This window comes from Sminthopsis crassicaudata, chromosome 2 (assembly GCF_048593235.1).
Source record: "Sminthopsis crassicaudata isolate SCR6 chromosome 2, ASM4859323v1, whole genome shotgun sequence".
In the NCBI taxonomy this organism is placed as follows: Eukaryota; Metazoa; Chordata; class Mammalia; order Dasyuromorphia; family Dasyuridae; genus Sminthopsis; species Sminthopsis crassicaudata.
The window spans coordinates 617,826,131-617,842,387 of record NC_133618.1 but is presented as its reverse complement, the minus strand read 5'-3'; the positions used below and the strand labels follow the sequence as shown (position 1 = coordinate 617,842,387).

Genomic DNA, 16,257 nt, shown 5'->3' with positions numbered 1-16,257 from the left:
GCAATGTTTTTCACGCCACGATCCCGTGCGTTAGGGTAGTGCAAGTATTATCCCCCCTCAACGGACAAGGAAGGGGATGAAATAGTGCCTCTCCCGGGTCACTGTCCAGAGGCCACGTTCCAATCCGAGTTCCCCGTCTGAATCCTGAGCGCATTCTACCTCGCGGCCTCTGGGAGGTGCGGCTGAGGGCAGAGGAGAAGGCGTGGTGGCGCAATCAGGCCTCCCTGCCTCTCCCTGACCAGATTCCATACATCCTCGCTGAGGATCTACTCAATTTTCTTTTGCTCGTCTCGTTTTTATTTTACTTTTTGTGGCTGTCACTGGAGTCCTTATTTGGGTTAACCATCTCTTCTCCCACCTCCTTTTCTGAATGATACGTTTCCTCGATGGCTTAAATATAGAGCAGCTTCCCATCAGGCTGCCTTCAACTTCATTTCTTCTTGAGATCAATGTACTTCAAAAATTCAGTCATACAATATTGCCAAGAGGGATGCTTTTGCTGATATATATATGTGTATAAGTATATATCAGTCCATGTAGTTTTTCCTTTGCGGTATTTTCGATGAAGAATCATGTTATACTTTGGGTCTTGGCGAAGGCAGCATACTATCACCTCCAGAGAAGAACATCTGAAGTATCTCAGCATTAGTCCTGATTAATACACGCTGATCACCTGGGGGATGAAATATGCATATTTGCGTATCTGTCACCTCACTCGTCAATAATTTGTAACTGTTGAAAAGTTATGTCTATAGTTACATTTACCAAGGAATTTTAATTTAAATAGATATGAGATACTTCTTGTTAATATCATCAAGCATGTTTTGTTCAAAGTCAAACATTTCATGTAACTGAAAAAAGCATTAAGAGGGGGATCTTAAACTGCCTTTATCTTTTAATAAGTTATGTAACAAACATTTGTTTTGCTAAAGAAACTACACTGTATACTTTTGAACTTCCAATCCCACTATAAGGCATGTATCCCAAGGGAGTCAAAAGACAGAAACAAAATTCTATTATATGCCAAAATATTCAGAGATACAATTATTTAGTAACAAAGAACTGGAAACAAAGTGGCCACTGATTGGGCAATGCCTGAACAAACTGTAATGCTGCAATGTATTGAAACATTTTTACATAGTAAAAATAACAAATATAAGGAATTCAGAAAAACACCGTAAGATTTATTTCAAATAATACAAGCAGAATCAAAAGAACTAGGATTATATATATATGACGACCTAGAACTATATAAATGAAAAGATCACAAGCAACTGAAACAACTTTAAAAATCAGATAATCAAACATCTTCATATTTCCCTTTTCTCAACAGTTGGGTGGGGCTCAGAGTGAATTTGCAAAAATAAAATGTTGCCTAAATGGACACTATATCAGTTGCTTTTCTTTGTTACAAATGTTTGGAACTGGAATGGGAGTGGGATGGGGAGAAATAATGATACTAAAAACCACAGTTTTAAAGGAACAAAATTTTAGATTACATTTTTAAATGATATCTGCTATACAGACTGGAAAAATCTGTTCTTTTCTGTTATTTTCATCTAGATACATTCATGTATCTTTTACAGAGATAATAATTAGCATTTATATAGCATTTAAAGATTTGTAAAGCACTTTGCAAATGTTATATCCTTACCACAACTTTGATATATAGGTGGTACTGTTTTCCTTTTTTCACATAAGCAACAGATAAATTGGAATTAAAAGGTTTATTCAGTCACGTAGTTTCTAAGTGAGATTTGATTTAAATTCAAGGTTTTTTTTTTTTTTTTAATGCCAATCCCTAGCTATCTCTGCATATTTACCAGAATAATACCCATAGATAATAGAAACCATGAATTGTTTATTCCATTTTATGTCCATTGGCTTTCATCCAGGCAAATTTTATCTGTAATTGTGTTGGGTGTGGAGAGACATATAAATTGAGTTTCATGCCAAATTTTCTACAGACTTTGTTTCCACTAATTTTCATTTTTATATAGGGATATTGCTTACAATCCCCCATCCTTCTCCATGTTAATTTACAAATGGTTTCACATTCTAAAACAGTGTTGCTCTTAACTACAGTGTTTGTTAGCTTATATGTTGCCCTCGTTGGGATAGGTTAATATTTTTGCTTTTTCCCATTTCCTATTTTTCAACATTATTGATTAATTTGGAATAGGTCAGAAGAATAAGGCTATTTCAATTATTCATATTGTTTTATCTTTGTGTTTGTCTACTTTGATATTATTTTGATCTTCTAATTAGCCTATAGCCTGACTATATATACAGATGATTCTGAAATTCCTTTCACATCAATAAAAAACTATTTCCTGTTAAAATATAATTTTTTGTTGTTGTTGTTGCAATATTGTTGGTATTCCTATTTTTAACACCTCTTCTGGAAGAACATATTCTTGAAATTTAGGTATAAGTCTTCTGAATTATCTACCATCTTTGGCCCCTTTTGTTTCTCAAATCTAAGCCGTATTTTCCAAAAAAAAAGTTCTTCATCCTTCCCTAGGTCCCCCTTCACATTGAGGTAGATATCACATAGTATGTATATTGGGGTTATATCAGATTACTAGCAGATCTAGCAGTGAATGCTTTCATAATTTCTTCCTTCTTTCAGTACCTGATTGATCCCTGGGCCATATACATATATCTGCAGGCATCCTCACTCCAGGACAGCAATAAATGTTGATTGACTGAAAGCTGCTACCCATCTCAGTTATAGAATCTGAACTCTATCATTATGCCTAACCAGTCTCAGGACTATTTTACCTAAGGGAAGAAGGGTTGTAATCCTTGATTCTCTACCTATTCATTTTATTTAAATTTTCTAGTCCTTGATTTATTTTTCTCTACAAGTTGCATTGATGTTATTTGTCCTTTTTCCTGAAAAAGGCCAAAATGATAATCATCATTTTGGGGTCAATGTACAGTGTGTCATGCTATAACTGATCAGTTACATTGATGCCCTTTGCTTTAAGGACAGTCATTTATCTCCACCTTCATACTGGCTCCTTCATTGAACCTTTGCTTTAACTGAAGAAAAAGCTTCCAAACAAAATTCCTAAAGAAGAACAAATCTCACTTCTCTGTTGAGAGAAGTTAGCCATATCTGAAGCTCTCAAACTGTGAATTTAGTCATTACAATTAAATAGAATTGATTGCCTTTTATTGTTGTCTTGATTTATATTATCATAGCATCTGTGGCATAATGTCCCCTAGTTCTTCTAGCTTCATACTCTCAGATCATACAAGTCTCATGTTTCTTTGAATTTTTCATATTCCTCATTACTTATGATACAACTATATTTCATTACATTAAGATCATCAAAAATATTACATTAAGATCATCAAAAATTAATCAACAAACAAAAATAAAACATCTACTATATTCCAGACATTGTACTAGGTTTTAGAGATACAAAAACAAAAATAGAATACTCTCTGCCTTCAAGTGGCTATTTATTTGTACATAAACCTCTAATTTTCTAAGTGGGTAGAGTTTATATCAGAGATCAAGATGAAAAGGGGCCTTAGATGTCTAGTTCAATTCCTTGGTCCACAAATTAATCTGAAGCCCTGAAAGGTTAATTCACTTGCCAAAGTCATATAGGTATTAAATAAATGAGAGGAAAGTAAGAATCAAGTACTATGACTCAAAGTTCAGTGCAATTTCCACTGAACCACACTGTCCCTGACATGTGCTAAAATTTTTCTAACCACTCAATACAATGAAAAAGCCTTTTTTTTAAAAAATCATCTAGAAGACAGACACTGTCCAAGGGTAGAGGAATACAGAGATAAAATGAAAACAATACTTCCTGTTGAGGATCTGAAATTCTCTTGAAAGAAAACAACATGTACCCAGATTAGGCAATACAAAATATATAAAGTAATTACAAAGTAATTTCAGAGTAGTAGTATAATAGGAGGAAGTGAAAGCAACTGTGAATATCAGGAAAAAATCAGTAGGAGGGACACTTTAGCCTTGAATGATTAAGAATTCCTATAAGCAATGATAAAAAGAGACAGTGCTTCTGTCACTGAGGACAGTCCAAAGATAGAGGTGGGCAAAGAAATATCATATTCAGAAAAGTGGGACAAACTGGCCCAAACATAGAGCATTGTGATAGCAAGTAAAGTGAAATATGTCTGGAAAAACAGCTTGGAACCACATTGGATTTTAACTATCAAGTGGCAGAGTGGCTATAGGAAGACACTGAAGCTTCTTGGGCAAGGAGATTGATCTGATCAATATATAGATAGAAGTATAAAATAATTGATATCTAGCTTTAAATATGGCTAGATATTTCTGTAAATAACTACAGATATAGAGAGCACACAAAGACTATAAGGGGCTTTTTTTGTTACCAAAAAAATTTGCTCTTATGAATATGTTAGCATAAATGGGTATATATTTTTAGAAAAAGCATTAATAAATCAAAGGTCATGAATAGTCTATTGACTTTTCTAGCATAATTCCAAATTGTTTTCCAGAATAATTGGGTCAATTCATAATTCCAATAAGAGTCTATTAATGTGTCTGCTTTTCCCAATTCCTCCAACATTAACTAGTTATAAGTTATATTTGTTGCCTTGAAATGTCAGAGGTTAAACCTCAGAGTTGTTTTAATTTGCATTGGTTATTGGCAATTTGTAATTCTTTCAAACTATTTATCTATATCTTATGATCACTTATTAACTAGGGAACTCTTGATTTCCTAATCCAAAACTTGAAGTCAATGAGGCAAATTTCTAGTTAATTGAATCCTGGAACTGAAGTTCTGCCTTAAAGAGTTTTATTATAAAGGAGGAGGGAAGGCCAGCAGAATATTTTGGGGATTAAGAGAGGTCCTTGGAGGGGCAGCTAGGTGGTGCAGTGGATAGAGCACACCAGCCCTGAAGTCAGGAGGACCCCAGTTCAAATCTGATCTCAGACATTTAACACTTCCTAGCTGTGTGACCTTGGGCAAGTCACTTAACCCCAGCCTCAAAAAAAAAAAAAAAAAGGTTCTTGGGACCTCTTTGCAATATCATTACCAATATCCTAGATAGAACTATAACTAGGTATTCTGGCACCTAGGGCAAATTGATTAGAGGTAGGGAAAAGTGCTAAAGTGTGACTATTCTTTGTATGGTTGTAGTTTAAAGATAGAAGTCAAAGAAGTAAAGAAAGCTAAGGAAATAAGTCACTAATTGTGAATTTATGGTGTTATAAGATTTGAAGTCATTTTAGACATTCCAGATTTAGGGCTCAAGATAAATTGTTACCAATGACTACTTCTCTAGCTATGATCCCTGGCATTAGCAAAATAGGAAAATGTGATGTCATTCCAACCACAAACTCCAAAACTTGGGCTCAATGTACTTAAGCAATCACAGCAACCCTTACAGCAGGATGAGACTGAAAGGAGCCTGTCTTTTTACATGATCTTCCTATCCTCTTTCTAGGCCTCCTTCTTCCCAGAATTCAAATGATAATGCAGAATGGGAGGAGTGGTGGATTGGAGAGCAGCTCTCACCGTTGTCTTTCTCCTGCAGTAGTTTTCCATTCAGGAACAATAGAATAGAGTGAGGATGACTCAGTAAGACAGGAGGGTGGGTCAAGGAGTCTCCTTTTCACAGAGCTAAATCATTTTCAAGGACCTGGGGTTCTTTTCTCCTTAAGGGAATCTGAAATTGAGGAGCTGGGAACTTCAGGTCCAGGTTTGCTCAAAATATAATGAAATACCTAGAAAGGCAAAGTGAGACCCTGATGAACCAGAGAATCTCCACAAGGAAGGAGATAGAAAGGGAAGCAGGCTTTCTTCTGCTTATATAAAAAGGTATCTGGTGTGGTTTTTGTTTGTTTGTTTGTTTTTTGGGGGGGATTGTTTGTTTTGTTTTTAGTTCACACAGCCTCAACTATCTCTAGAGTGCTTTTGCTAAGCTTTATTAGATGGATGATCAAACACATGCATCCATTAGCTCATTATCAATTAGAAAAGTCCTAAAAGGGTAACAATTTCCACTGAACCATACTGTTCTTGCCATGTCCTACAATTTGTCTAACCACTCAATTCAATGAAAAATCCTAGTAATTGATTGGGGGGGGGGGGGGAGAGGTGCTGCTTAATAAGGATCCTGGGCATTAGAGATGAGTTTGGCAAGGGATGGGGTTGATAAGAAATCCTTAAGACAAACTTGACTGATGTCCGATGCTTTAGTCAAAAATAGTATCCTATGGCATAGTAGAATAAACATGAAGCAAGGAATCAGAAAATTTGGTTTGGGATTCAGATTCTGCCACTGACTAGTAATTCAACTATGAACAAGACACTTCTATTTCTCTTTCCTTATTTATTAAATGAAGAGGAGGATTAATTTCTGAGGGCTTTTCCAGCTCTAAGAGCTTATGATTCCCCAACTAGAAATCATACATGGGAGAAAATGAAGGGATACTAAGGGGCAGAGAGGAGAGAAAGGTCAGAAGAAGGTCTAATCATCACATGAATAACTCTCCTGGTCCAAGAGTATTTTAATGCAACATAAATAAGTCTTTATTGAGATCCCTCAATACTCAATTCGCTGGGATCACAGAAGGCATCTGGGATTACAGATCCAGAAGTTTAAAAGTTGGTATATGTGTGCTGGTTGATAGCTTTAGGAATCTATGTTCACATGTGTATACATTTCCATAAGCAAGCATGTACTAAGATATGTTTTCCTATTCTATGAAGGCACAAATAGGAAAATTGAGGCAGCAAGTTGAGGTACCTGAAGTCTAGCTACATAGCATGCAAGAATTAGGATTAGAGGGGGCACTAGGTGGTACAGTGGATAGAGCACCAGCCTTGAAGTCAGGAGAATCTGAATTCAAGTCTGACCTCAGACACTTAACACTTCCTAGCTGTGTGATCTTGGGCAAGTCACTTAACCCCATTGCCTCATTAGGATTAGGAATTTCAAGAAAAGAATGTTTTATTTGGCACCATCTCCTAAATTTCTTTGTCATATCTTTTAGGCTACATAAGATCAATCCATGAATTACAAAGCATTTATTAAATACCTATCATGTGTTTAATAAATGTTCCAGGTAATAGAGATACCAAGATAAATGGTAGATTCTTTGCTCTCAGTAAGTTTACATCTGTGAGAAAGATACCATGTATATATGGGAGAAAATCAAAATAAATATAAGGTAATATTGAAAACAAGGGCAGTAGGAAGATCAGGAAAGGTTTCTTGTAGAAGGTACAGCTTACAGGGGTAATACAAAAGCCACAGAAGCTCAACTTCCTGTCCTTTGGGCGGCATAGATAGTGAATATCACACAAGAAAAGAAAACAGGAGAAATATGAGATCACTAAAGTCAAGTCATTGCAAGTTTCTGAAAACCTATCCTTTCTTCCTCCTTTCACTCTCTCATAGGTAATGCCATAAAGGTGTGCCAGTCAGACTAAAATACACAAGCCCCAAAGGCAGGGCAGGGTGGCTTTAAATACTTCCTCATTCTGTGTAGCTCCTGAAGCCCAATTCTGAAACTGTCTCAGGTAAGCCATTCTTTCCTGATAGCAGCCTTAGCTGAGTCTCAGCTCTTATTATTGCCAACTAGGCCAAGATTACAATGCAATACCGAATAAACTGAGGCAGGATAGAGATTAGAGAACATTTGAATAATTTATTTGAAAGAAAATAATTTATTTTACTGGCACCAAATGGATCCATGGCTTGGGCCCAGGGCTGAATGAGACTATTGCCTCCAAGAATCCAACAGTGAATGTCAGATACAAGATTCTTTTCTAGGGTAACAAGAACGAAGATATAATGGAGGAGATCCCTGGATGGAGATGACCTAATGAGGGGAGGCACCTAGAATGACATAATGGAGGGAGATACGGGAGAGGCTCCTGATATTTATTGTCTATTGACAATATTGATGTCTAAAATGGATAAAGAATAGTTATAGCTTAAAGTCTAAGATATTAGACCTTTATCCTATCAAACTTTAAGAGGGAATGATTATAACCTGAGGCATAGTAACTGAATATGACAATTAGGGAAACTGGGTCCGGACATTAAAAGGGAACTGTGGCACAACATTAGCAGACCCCAACAGACTGAAACTCCCCAGGGCTCCATGCTGCTGGTTTCTCCTTCTGTATTAGGGGTTCTTACTCTTTAGTAGTCTGGTGAAGTCTATGGATTCATCAGAATAATGTTTTTAAAATTCATAATCAAGAGAAATACTAGTTTTCAGTTAGAAATTAGTGAAAATAAAGATTTTTTTTTTTTTTCCCATCTCAGTTTACAAAGCCCTTAAAGCAAGTTAGATTGAAGACTCTCTGTTGTAGTTGGTGATTTGTCATCTCAGGAGTAACAGCAGCAGACACTAGCCATAGTAAGAGCCTACAGAAATGGTTTGGAGGAGAGAAGGGAGCAAAAATCAAAATGTATCACCCTTTTGACTTTCTCTTTTCTTCTCACACTCTCACCCAATGATAAAATAATGCTTAGATTTTGATAGTGACAGAAACGCTAACATATAATGCAAAATAATAGACAATTAAAAGATCATTTGATCATTCAAAAACCCTGTTCCTAATTAAAAAAAAAAAAAAAAAGTTAGAGCTGGATGCAAGTACAGTACTTCTTATGGGAGGAATGAATTTGTTAAATTGTTGTCAAGAAGGAGTGACCAAAAGGTAATTTAGTCTAATAACTAGTTCTCTTACTTTTGGTAATGATAGAATCTAAATTATCCTCAAGTGAAAATAGGCTGATTTTTTCCCCAAAAAACCTTATTCGGATAAAATATATTAAGAGTGAGGTTCTTAACCTATAATTTAATGGACTCCCAAGGGGTCTGTGACTAGATTTCAGGGAATCCATGAACTTAAAGGAGAAAAAAATTAGATCTTTCATTGCCAACTGAAATTTAGGCATCTGTAACTGCTAACTGAAATTTACAATCACTTCAATTCAATTCTGATTGTTAATTCTCTTGGAATAACACATGAAGGTTCAATTTTAGGATATTAAAGGGATTTTTTTTAAGGGAAATCAGATGGATAAAAATGTCACTCAAATGAAACTGGAAATTATTTTTCTGCTATTTATTCTAGGCTACTCACTTTCTCCCAGTTTATCTAGGTTAACAGGAACCTAAAGTGATTTAGCCCGAGCATGTTAATCAGCAACACCCTGGCTATCTGGTGCCTGATTTTCAAATCATAACTGATAAATTTGGGATTTAGGTCAGAGTAAAGGCTAGGATATGTTATGGGAAAGCATACTTCAAATATGTTACAAGTGGGAGAGGATAATTTCTACTCCCCCATTTTATAGGTGAAAAAGCTAAAGCCTAGAAAGAGATAAAGTAACTTGTCCAATGTTACAGGTTTGGTTATTAGCAAAGTTAGGCATAGAACCTGTTGATTAATGACAGAATTGGGATTAGAATATAGGTTTCCTAATTCTAATTTCCTGTTCCTTTTCTTGGACCAGGAATTAGGAAGGCTTGTTATTCAGTGGGGGGGGGGGAGGGGGGAGGAAGAGTCATTCAGTCTTTGAATCACCCTGTTAATTCTCCCATACCAAGTCACCCCTGCCCTTCCCTCCCCCATCCATATCTGTTTATACCTGATAAAAATCAAATTTAGGCAATGGGGAAGAATTAAGATACTATGACACATTCCCTTTGGCTGAACTGGACCTGTCTTACTTGTCTTTATTTGTTAGCAAAAGTTATCAGTAAAGTAATCAATATCTTGAATCCTTCCTTGTCTCCAGTGATCAGCCTATCTATGTAAGTACCCTTTTAATATAATCCTTTTAATTCTTTGTCCTGAGTTTAGCCTCCTTAATCAGTTTAAAATTAATTTTATCATTATCATTATCATATCAAATGAAATAATAATTGTAAAATATTTAACCACATTGCTTGGCATACAGTAAAGCTATGTAAAATAGTTATTGTTATTATTGTTGTTATTAATTATTCACTCATTGTACTACAAGCTGGCTCTTTTAAACTTCAATTGAATATTGTGAGTTCTGCTTTTGTTTATTCAATTTTTGATTTCTGTCTTCATTTGTAACGTGCTCTCCTGGCAGTTACAATTACTAGCTTAATAACCGGTAGCGCAGTCAAGAACGTGTAATCTTAAAAGCCTTTATTATACCTACTCACATAATGCCCTAACTGATGCCCTGACTTGTTGGTTCCCGAGTGAACACCTGGTCAGAAGACCCACGTGTTCACTACCAAACTCCTTACCTCTTTTGGCTACCCATCTTGGCTTGGCCACCCAGGCTAGAAAGCCAAGGTGAAGAACGCCAGATTAAAGAGGGCGATTGCTGCCTGCAGTGGGCTTACATAGGGCCTGTGAGGTCACACACACAGCCAATCAGCGAGAGAGTCACCCATTACGAAGCTATCTCAATATGGCCAGGATCCCGCCCAAGGGCAGTCCTAATATCCACAGAAATTACTTCCGGGCCTCAATCTCCCGATGCGCAGTGGCACCCATTTAAAGGCCCCTTACATTCATTAAATACTATTAACACATTAAATTGGATAGATTCTACTGGATTAGGAGAATGAACTATATTTGGGTTAATGACTTTTTTCAGGATTTCTTCTTTTTTATTTCCTTTGATATATTAAAAACTCTTGTTAAGGAAAGCAGCTAACTTCCTTACATTGAGAATCCATTAGAGTAATAAAAAATTAGTGCTAGAAGGAACAGAACTGTAAATGTAGGAACAGAAGTATAAAAATATTTTATAATTTACTTCATTTGATCCTTACAACAATCTGGCAAGATTGGGTGCTATTATTATCCCCACTTTACAGATGAGGAAACTGAGGCAAACAGAAGTAAAATAATTTCCCCAGGGTCATATTGCTAGTGCTATTGAAGAAAATTCTTGGTTCTTGATTTTGCCCTGATTAAGAAAGCAAAACACAGAAAGTACATGTAAAACTCAGGATACAGGTAACAGAAAATGGTATGTTGAAACCCATGCTCTGATACAGAAGTCCTAAGCAACTCATTTATAATCTCTCTAAATTTGTTTCTTCATCTGTAAAATACCTACCCAAAAATAGGGTCTTAAAGTCTTGGAAAGTGCTTAAAAAATATTGCCATTGTCTATCCTCTTTGTTTTCTTCTTGGCCTTAATAGTTGCGTGGGTTATCTGGCTCCTGCACACCTGGACCTAAGATCTCAGATCTGCTTCTAATTCTACTTTTTTCAACTTCCCAACAATGTTTATTCTTCAATATAGAGACAATAGCCTCTAGATTTTTCCTGCCTTCACCATCATTTTTTCCCTTCTTCCCATATCCCAGGCAAGAATTCCCTCCTCCTTTGCAGCATGGAGCCCTATAATGGGGGACAGAATGGGACAGCAGGGGGTGGGAGGACAATAATTAAGCAGGCAGACAGATGGGTATCTGAGATCCACGTGTGACTCATGTATGGACATGGAGTGTAAAATATCCTAAAATAAGGTCTGAAGATCCTTGGAAAGTGTTATAAATATTGTCATTATCCTCTTTGTTTTTTTCTTAGCCTTGATAGTTGTATAGATTTTCAAGCTCACCTTTGGATATCAGATCAGACCCTTTCCCAACCCCCCAGTATTTCTTCAGTATAGAGACAATAGTCTGGATTTTTCTGTTGTAGTAGTCTTCCATCCAAAACTATTCAAAATTCTTCAATCTAGGATGATACAGATGGAATTCTTAATCTGGGATCCACAGGTAGATTTCATGGAGTATGTGAAATACTCTTAACTGAAATTCAGCATTTCCTTAAAATATATAAACGTGAGAAAGCGGATCTATGGATTTCATCAAATTGTCAAAGGGGTCCTTGACACACTCACAAAAAGGTTAAGAGCAAAAGTACTGCATACGAACCAGTAACAAAGGGACCAAGTAGATTCTGCCAGTTGCCCTCTTCCGCCCTCTAGGATAATTCGTTTTGTTTACAACCTCCAATCTCAAGAAGATTGACAATTCCCCACCCCCACTGCGGTCCACTTTCCTATAGCAAAGAATGGCTATCCTCAAGATTCTAGGGTTGCAATCTCACAGTTTTGCGTAGGTACAGATACATCTGCTTTGGATTATAGGGAGGGGATCGAATACTCGGGAGGTACGGAGATCGACGGAATTAATCCTTGTGTCCTTTTGACATTTTAGAGTGAACCTCAGGATAAGATTCGGTAATGCGGGAAAATCCACCTACTGGAATTTAGAATGTGTCCATACTTAAGTCACACGTGGATCTCAGATGCCCATCTAACTGCCTGCTTAGTCATTGTCCACCCCACCTCTTCCGTCACATCCTGTCCCCCCGCATAGGGCTCCAAGCTGCAGAGGAGAGAATTCTTGCCTGGGACTTGGGAGCAAGCGGAAGAGTCATAGCGAAGATGGAAATGGGGAAAAAGTCCACATAACCAGATTCCCCAAGTCCTAAATTAAAATGAAGGGGTGGGGGGATAGATGTTGGAGAAAGAAAAGAAGCGATCTGTAAAACTATGCCCTTTATAAACCGCTCAGTGAGGAGGATGGGGGGGGGGAATGATCAGAGCCCTGGGTGTTAAACCGCGAAAGTCATCCTTGCTGATGGGGGTGCAGAGGAGAGCTGTGGTGACTCCACACTATAGAATTTGTAGTTTTGGAAGAAGGAATTTCTGAAATAGTATGTACTTGCAAGAGAGGTGACTGGAAGGACTGAAAGTAAAGGACCTTTTCCTTCTCCTTCTCCTTATCCAATCTACCGCAGGCTGTAATCTAAATCAGTACAACAGGATGGGTCTACGGGCTTAGGGCAGGGCACCCCTAGCTGGCCGAGAACTGGTTCCGCAACCCAAGGGCCTTCCTCATTGGCCAATGGGGACATAATTGTATTCGATCTGCAACATGTCCTTCCGCCAGAAAATTTAATCCCTCAGGAAAGAACTACTCCTTTACGTCCTCCCCCCTCTCGGTCTCGCCTAGTTAGAGGACACAACCAAAAGAAGATTAAAGAGGTACTGGGCGGGGACAATTGGAAGGGTGGATGGGCGACTGAGAGGGGGAGGGTTACGGGGGCGGGGATTGCGTATGAATCTGCAGTGGTGCTGCGGCAGTGGGATCACCTTGAGACTACAGCTTTGAAAAGCGGCAGAAGAACGTCGCTTCGGAGGAAGGGACATCGTCACTTAGAGCTCCTTGGAAGGGACAGCCTACGCTGGAAGGTGAGGCCCTGATTGCAATCTCTTTGTCTCAGCCTACACTCACCTGTTCAGGAGATGCATACTACTAAGAACTAGGAAATTAAGGGGAAACTAGGCGACTCTCTACATCCTCTGTGCCCCACGTTCCCCCTCACACCTTTTCTGTTACTCCTAATTTCATTTTAGTGCATCTCCCACCCTGTTTCATCCCTCTCCAGCTCTTCTGGTATATTTCTTTACCCCCCACTGTTCCTCATCTCTTCACTTCATCCACCCCATCTCTTCTAGAATATGTGTTCTTCCTCTCCTTGATTTTTCCTAGTGTGGCTCTTCTTTACCCCTTTTTTCCAGTTACTTTTGTGTCTCTTCTCCCTTTCTATCCCCTTCTATGCTCTTGCGGTGTGTCCTTTACCCCTCTCCTCTCCCCCATCTCATCCCCATACCAACTCTCTTGATGCTTGCTCTCCTTCCTCCGTTTTCTTTTAGCCTCCTCGGAACTTTCCTACTATATGCTCTTTCCCATCTCATTTCCCTCCCAGCTCTCTTGGTAGGTGCTTTTCCCCCTCCCAACTCTCGGGGCACGCTCATCTTCCTTCCAGCTCACTTGGTGCATGCTCATCCTCCCAGCTCTCTTTCCCTCCCCCATTCTTTCCCTCTCCTAGCTCTCTTGGTGCATGCTCATCCTCCTCCCTGCTCTCTTGGTACGTGTTCTTCCCCTCCCCCATTTCCCCCCTCCCAGCTCTCCTGCTTAGTATAGTGCTCTTCCCCTCCCCCATTCTTTCTCCCTCCCAGCAGTCTTAGTACGTGCTCTTCCCCTCCCCTCCCCCGTTCCTCCCTTCCCCAGCTCTCTTGGTGCTTGCTCACCCCCCTCCCCCTCATTTACTTATAGTGCTCTTCCCCTCCCCCATGCTTTCTCCCTCCCTGCGGTCTGGGTACGTGCTCTTCCCCTCCACTGCCCCATTCCCCCCCCCCCTCTCTTGGTACGTGCTCTTCCTCTCCCCTTCCCCCATTCATTCCCCCTCCCAACTCCTGGTGCTTACTCTTCCCCTCCCCCATTCCAATCCCTCCCAACTTTTGGTGCCCTTTCCACTTTTATCCCCCCTGGGCACTCCTGGTGAATTTTCTCTCCTTCCAATCCCTATCCTTTTCGTGCTCATATCCAGGGCATGCTTTTTCCTCTTCAGCTTTTCATTTCATCCCTATCCTTGGCCATCTTATAGACAGCTACTAGGTGGGGAAGGAATCCCCTTACATTCAGTGGTGGTAAAGATCAGGACTTTCCACTTTTTAGGTTTTAACAACCATTACATTACAGTAGTAGTTTGGGGGTTCTTTTGGATTTGATTGTGAGGCTTCTCTTCTCCCCCTCCCTAAATCTACCCTGTGCTACCATTACACCCACATAAAGAAAGCATCATGTCCTGGTAAAAGTTAACGTTTGGAATGGGAGGAGATGAAAAGGGAATTGCCCCTGATTATTGCAGGCAATTTAATAGAGTACAATTACATAATCCTTTCCTGTAGTAAAGAGAAGGGAAGATGGGTGTGCACTTTTTTTCTTTAAAATTTTTCATAATTTCCTGTTTTGCTCAGCTTTTGATCTCTGGGGAGAAAGACCTTGAGTCCTCAGAATCTGAGGCTTAGTCTGGTCTGTATTTACCTGGTTTGAATACTCCCTTCTCTTTAGGTAAGTGCTTGTGGAAAGAGAAAAAGGTCAGCTCCATGATGATGTAGGTCTTGGGACCTTCCCCTAAAGTCAGACAATAGGGCTTTTACATAGTGCTTGAGTAAAAGTTGGCTGGACCAGACTTCTCCATCTCTCGGTGTCTCCCATGCACGTAGCTTCTGGTAACTCAGTGACTGCCTACTGTTGACTGGCTGCCTTAGGAACTGTTACTCATAATTTATGCATCATTCTTCACCGCGTGTTGCAGACAAAAAACTCCTCCTGCTTTTAGGAAAGTAAGAAAGTTGTGAGGGAAGGTTGTCCTTTATCTGTCTCAGACATACTTTCCCGTATTCTTTTTACTTTCTCGAACATCATTCTCATTCAATATGTTCATTTAGTGCTGAGATTAACATGCTTCATTTGGGGTGGGGATTAACACAGGAGGGGAAGATGATAATGTGCTTAACCACTGAATGACTATTTCTGTTACCATAGGAGTTAAATGCCATAATTTTGTATGTTTTACTTTGCACTAAAACTGCAGATATGGGAATATGCGGTGATTCCTCATGGTATATCATGTCCAGTATAGTAGTAATTAAAGAGCATCACCATTTCCCTGAGTGCGTTACATAAAGTTAGATCTAATGTTGCTCAGAACTGAAATTTCCAAATGTTTTTTGTTAACTAATGAAGACTTGGAGGAAGTTTGGTTTTTATCTTCCTCTGATTTAGTGCAAAAACTGAAGCTTAAGCTCACTTTCTTTGAGATTATAAACTCCTTGTGGGCAGACTATTTATTTCTTACCTTTGAATTCCTTTAGTCTGGCACAGAAGTGCTTAATAAATACTTATTGGATTTAAATTTATGTGAAATAAAATTTTTTTTGGTGTTGTTTCTATTAACTAATCTCCTGGAAACTCCAGGGGACCTCAGAAAGAAAGACTAATCTCCTGGGGCATGCATTGTTACCAGGCAACTAATAATTTTGGAAAATATCTATGCAAATTCCATTGGGACAAGCATCTATTGGGTTTGGGTAGAACATGAATCAGCAAGAGTTTTTTCTCTTTTTAAAGTTATGTTGCCATAATTATTGTTTCACTTAAACTGGCAAAAGTGAATTTTACCTCTCTCCATACTCATTTTACCAATTCTATGTGTATTCTGTGGTATGGTAAATTTTATGTGTATAATAAAATGTGAATTCTTTGAGGGCAAGATTAGTTTTCTCTTTGAAGCATCCCAGTTAGATATGCTAGGTTACTAAATAAATGTTTGAATTGATTTCATAGATTTGCCTGCTTCTACAATGTATGTAATAAATACATCTGCTAGTACATAAAATGAGTAAATAGCTTTG

The 16,257-nt window shown here is 38.5% G+C and overlaps 1 protein-coding gene across 7 annotated transcripts in view; it reads left to right on the top strand.

The window, feature by feature from the left end:
• Positions 1 to 13,119: 13,119 nt before the first annotated feature.
• The window catches only part of PKM (pyruvate kinase M1/2), a 28,612-nt gene continuing 25,474 nt past the window's right edge, over positions 13,120 to 16,257 (top strand). For 3 of the 7 annotated variants that reach the window (XM_074296193.1, XM_074296199.1, XM_074296197.1), the window contains exon 1: positions 13,124 to 13,245. The gene's annotated coding sequence lies outside the window, so the exon portion shown is untranslated. Of the gene's footprint in view, positions 13,246 to 14,815; positions 14,912 to 16,257 lie in introns of those variants that run through there. The other 4 variants (XM_074296192.1, XM_074296198.1, XM_074296196.1 and 1 more) reach the window with 4 other exon arrangements.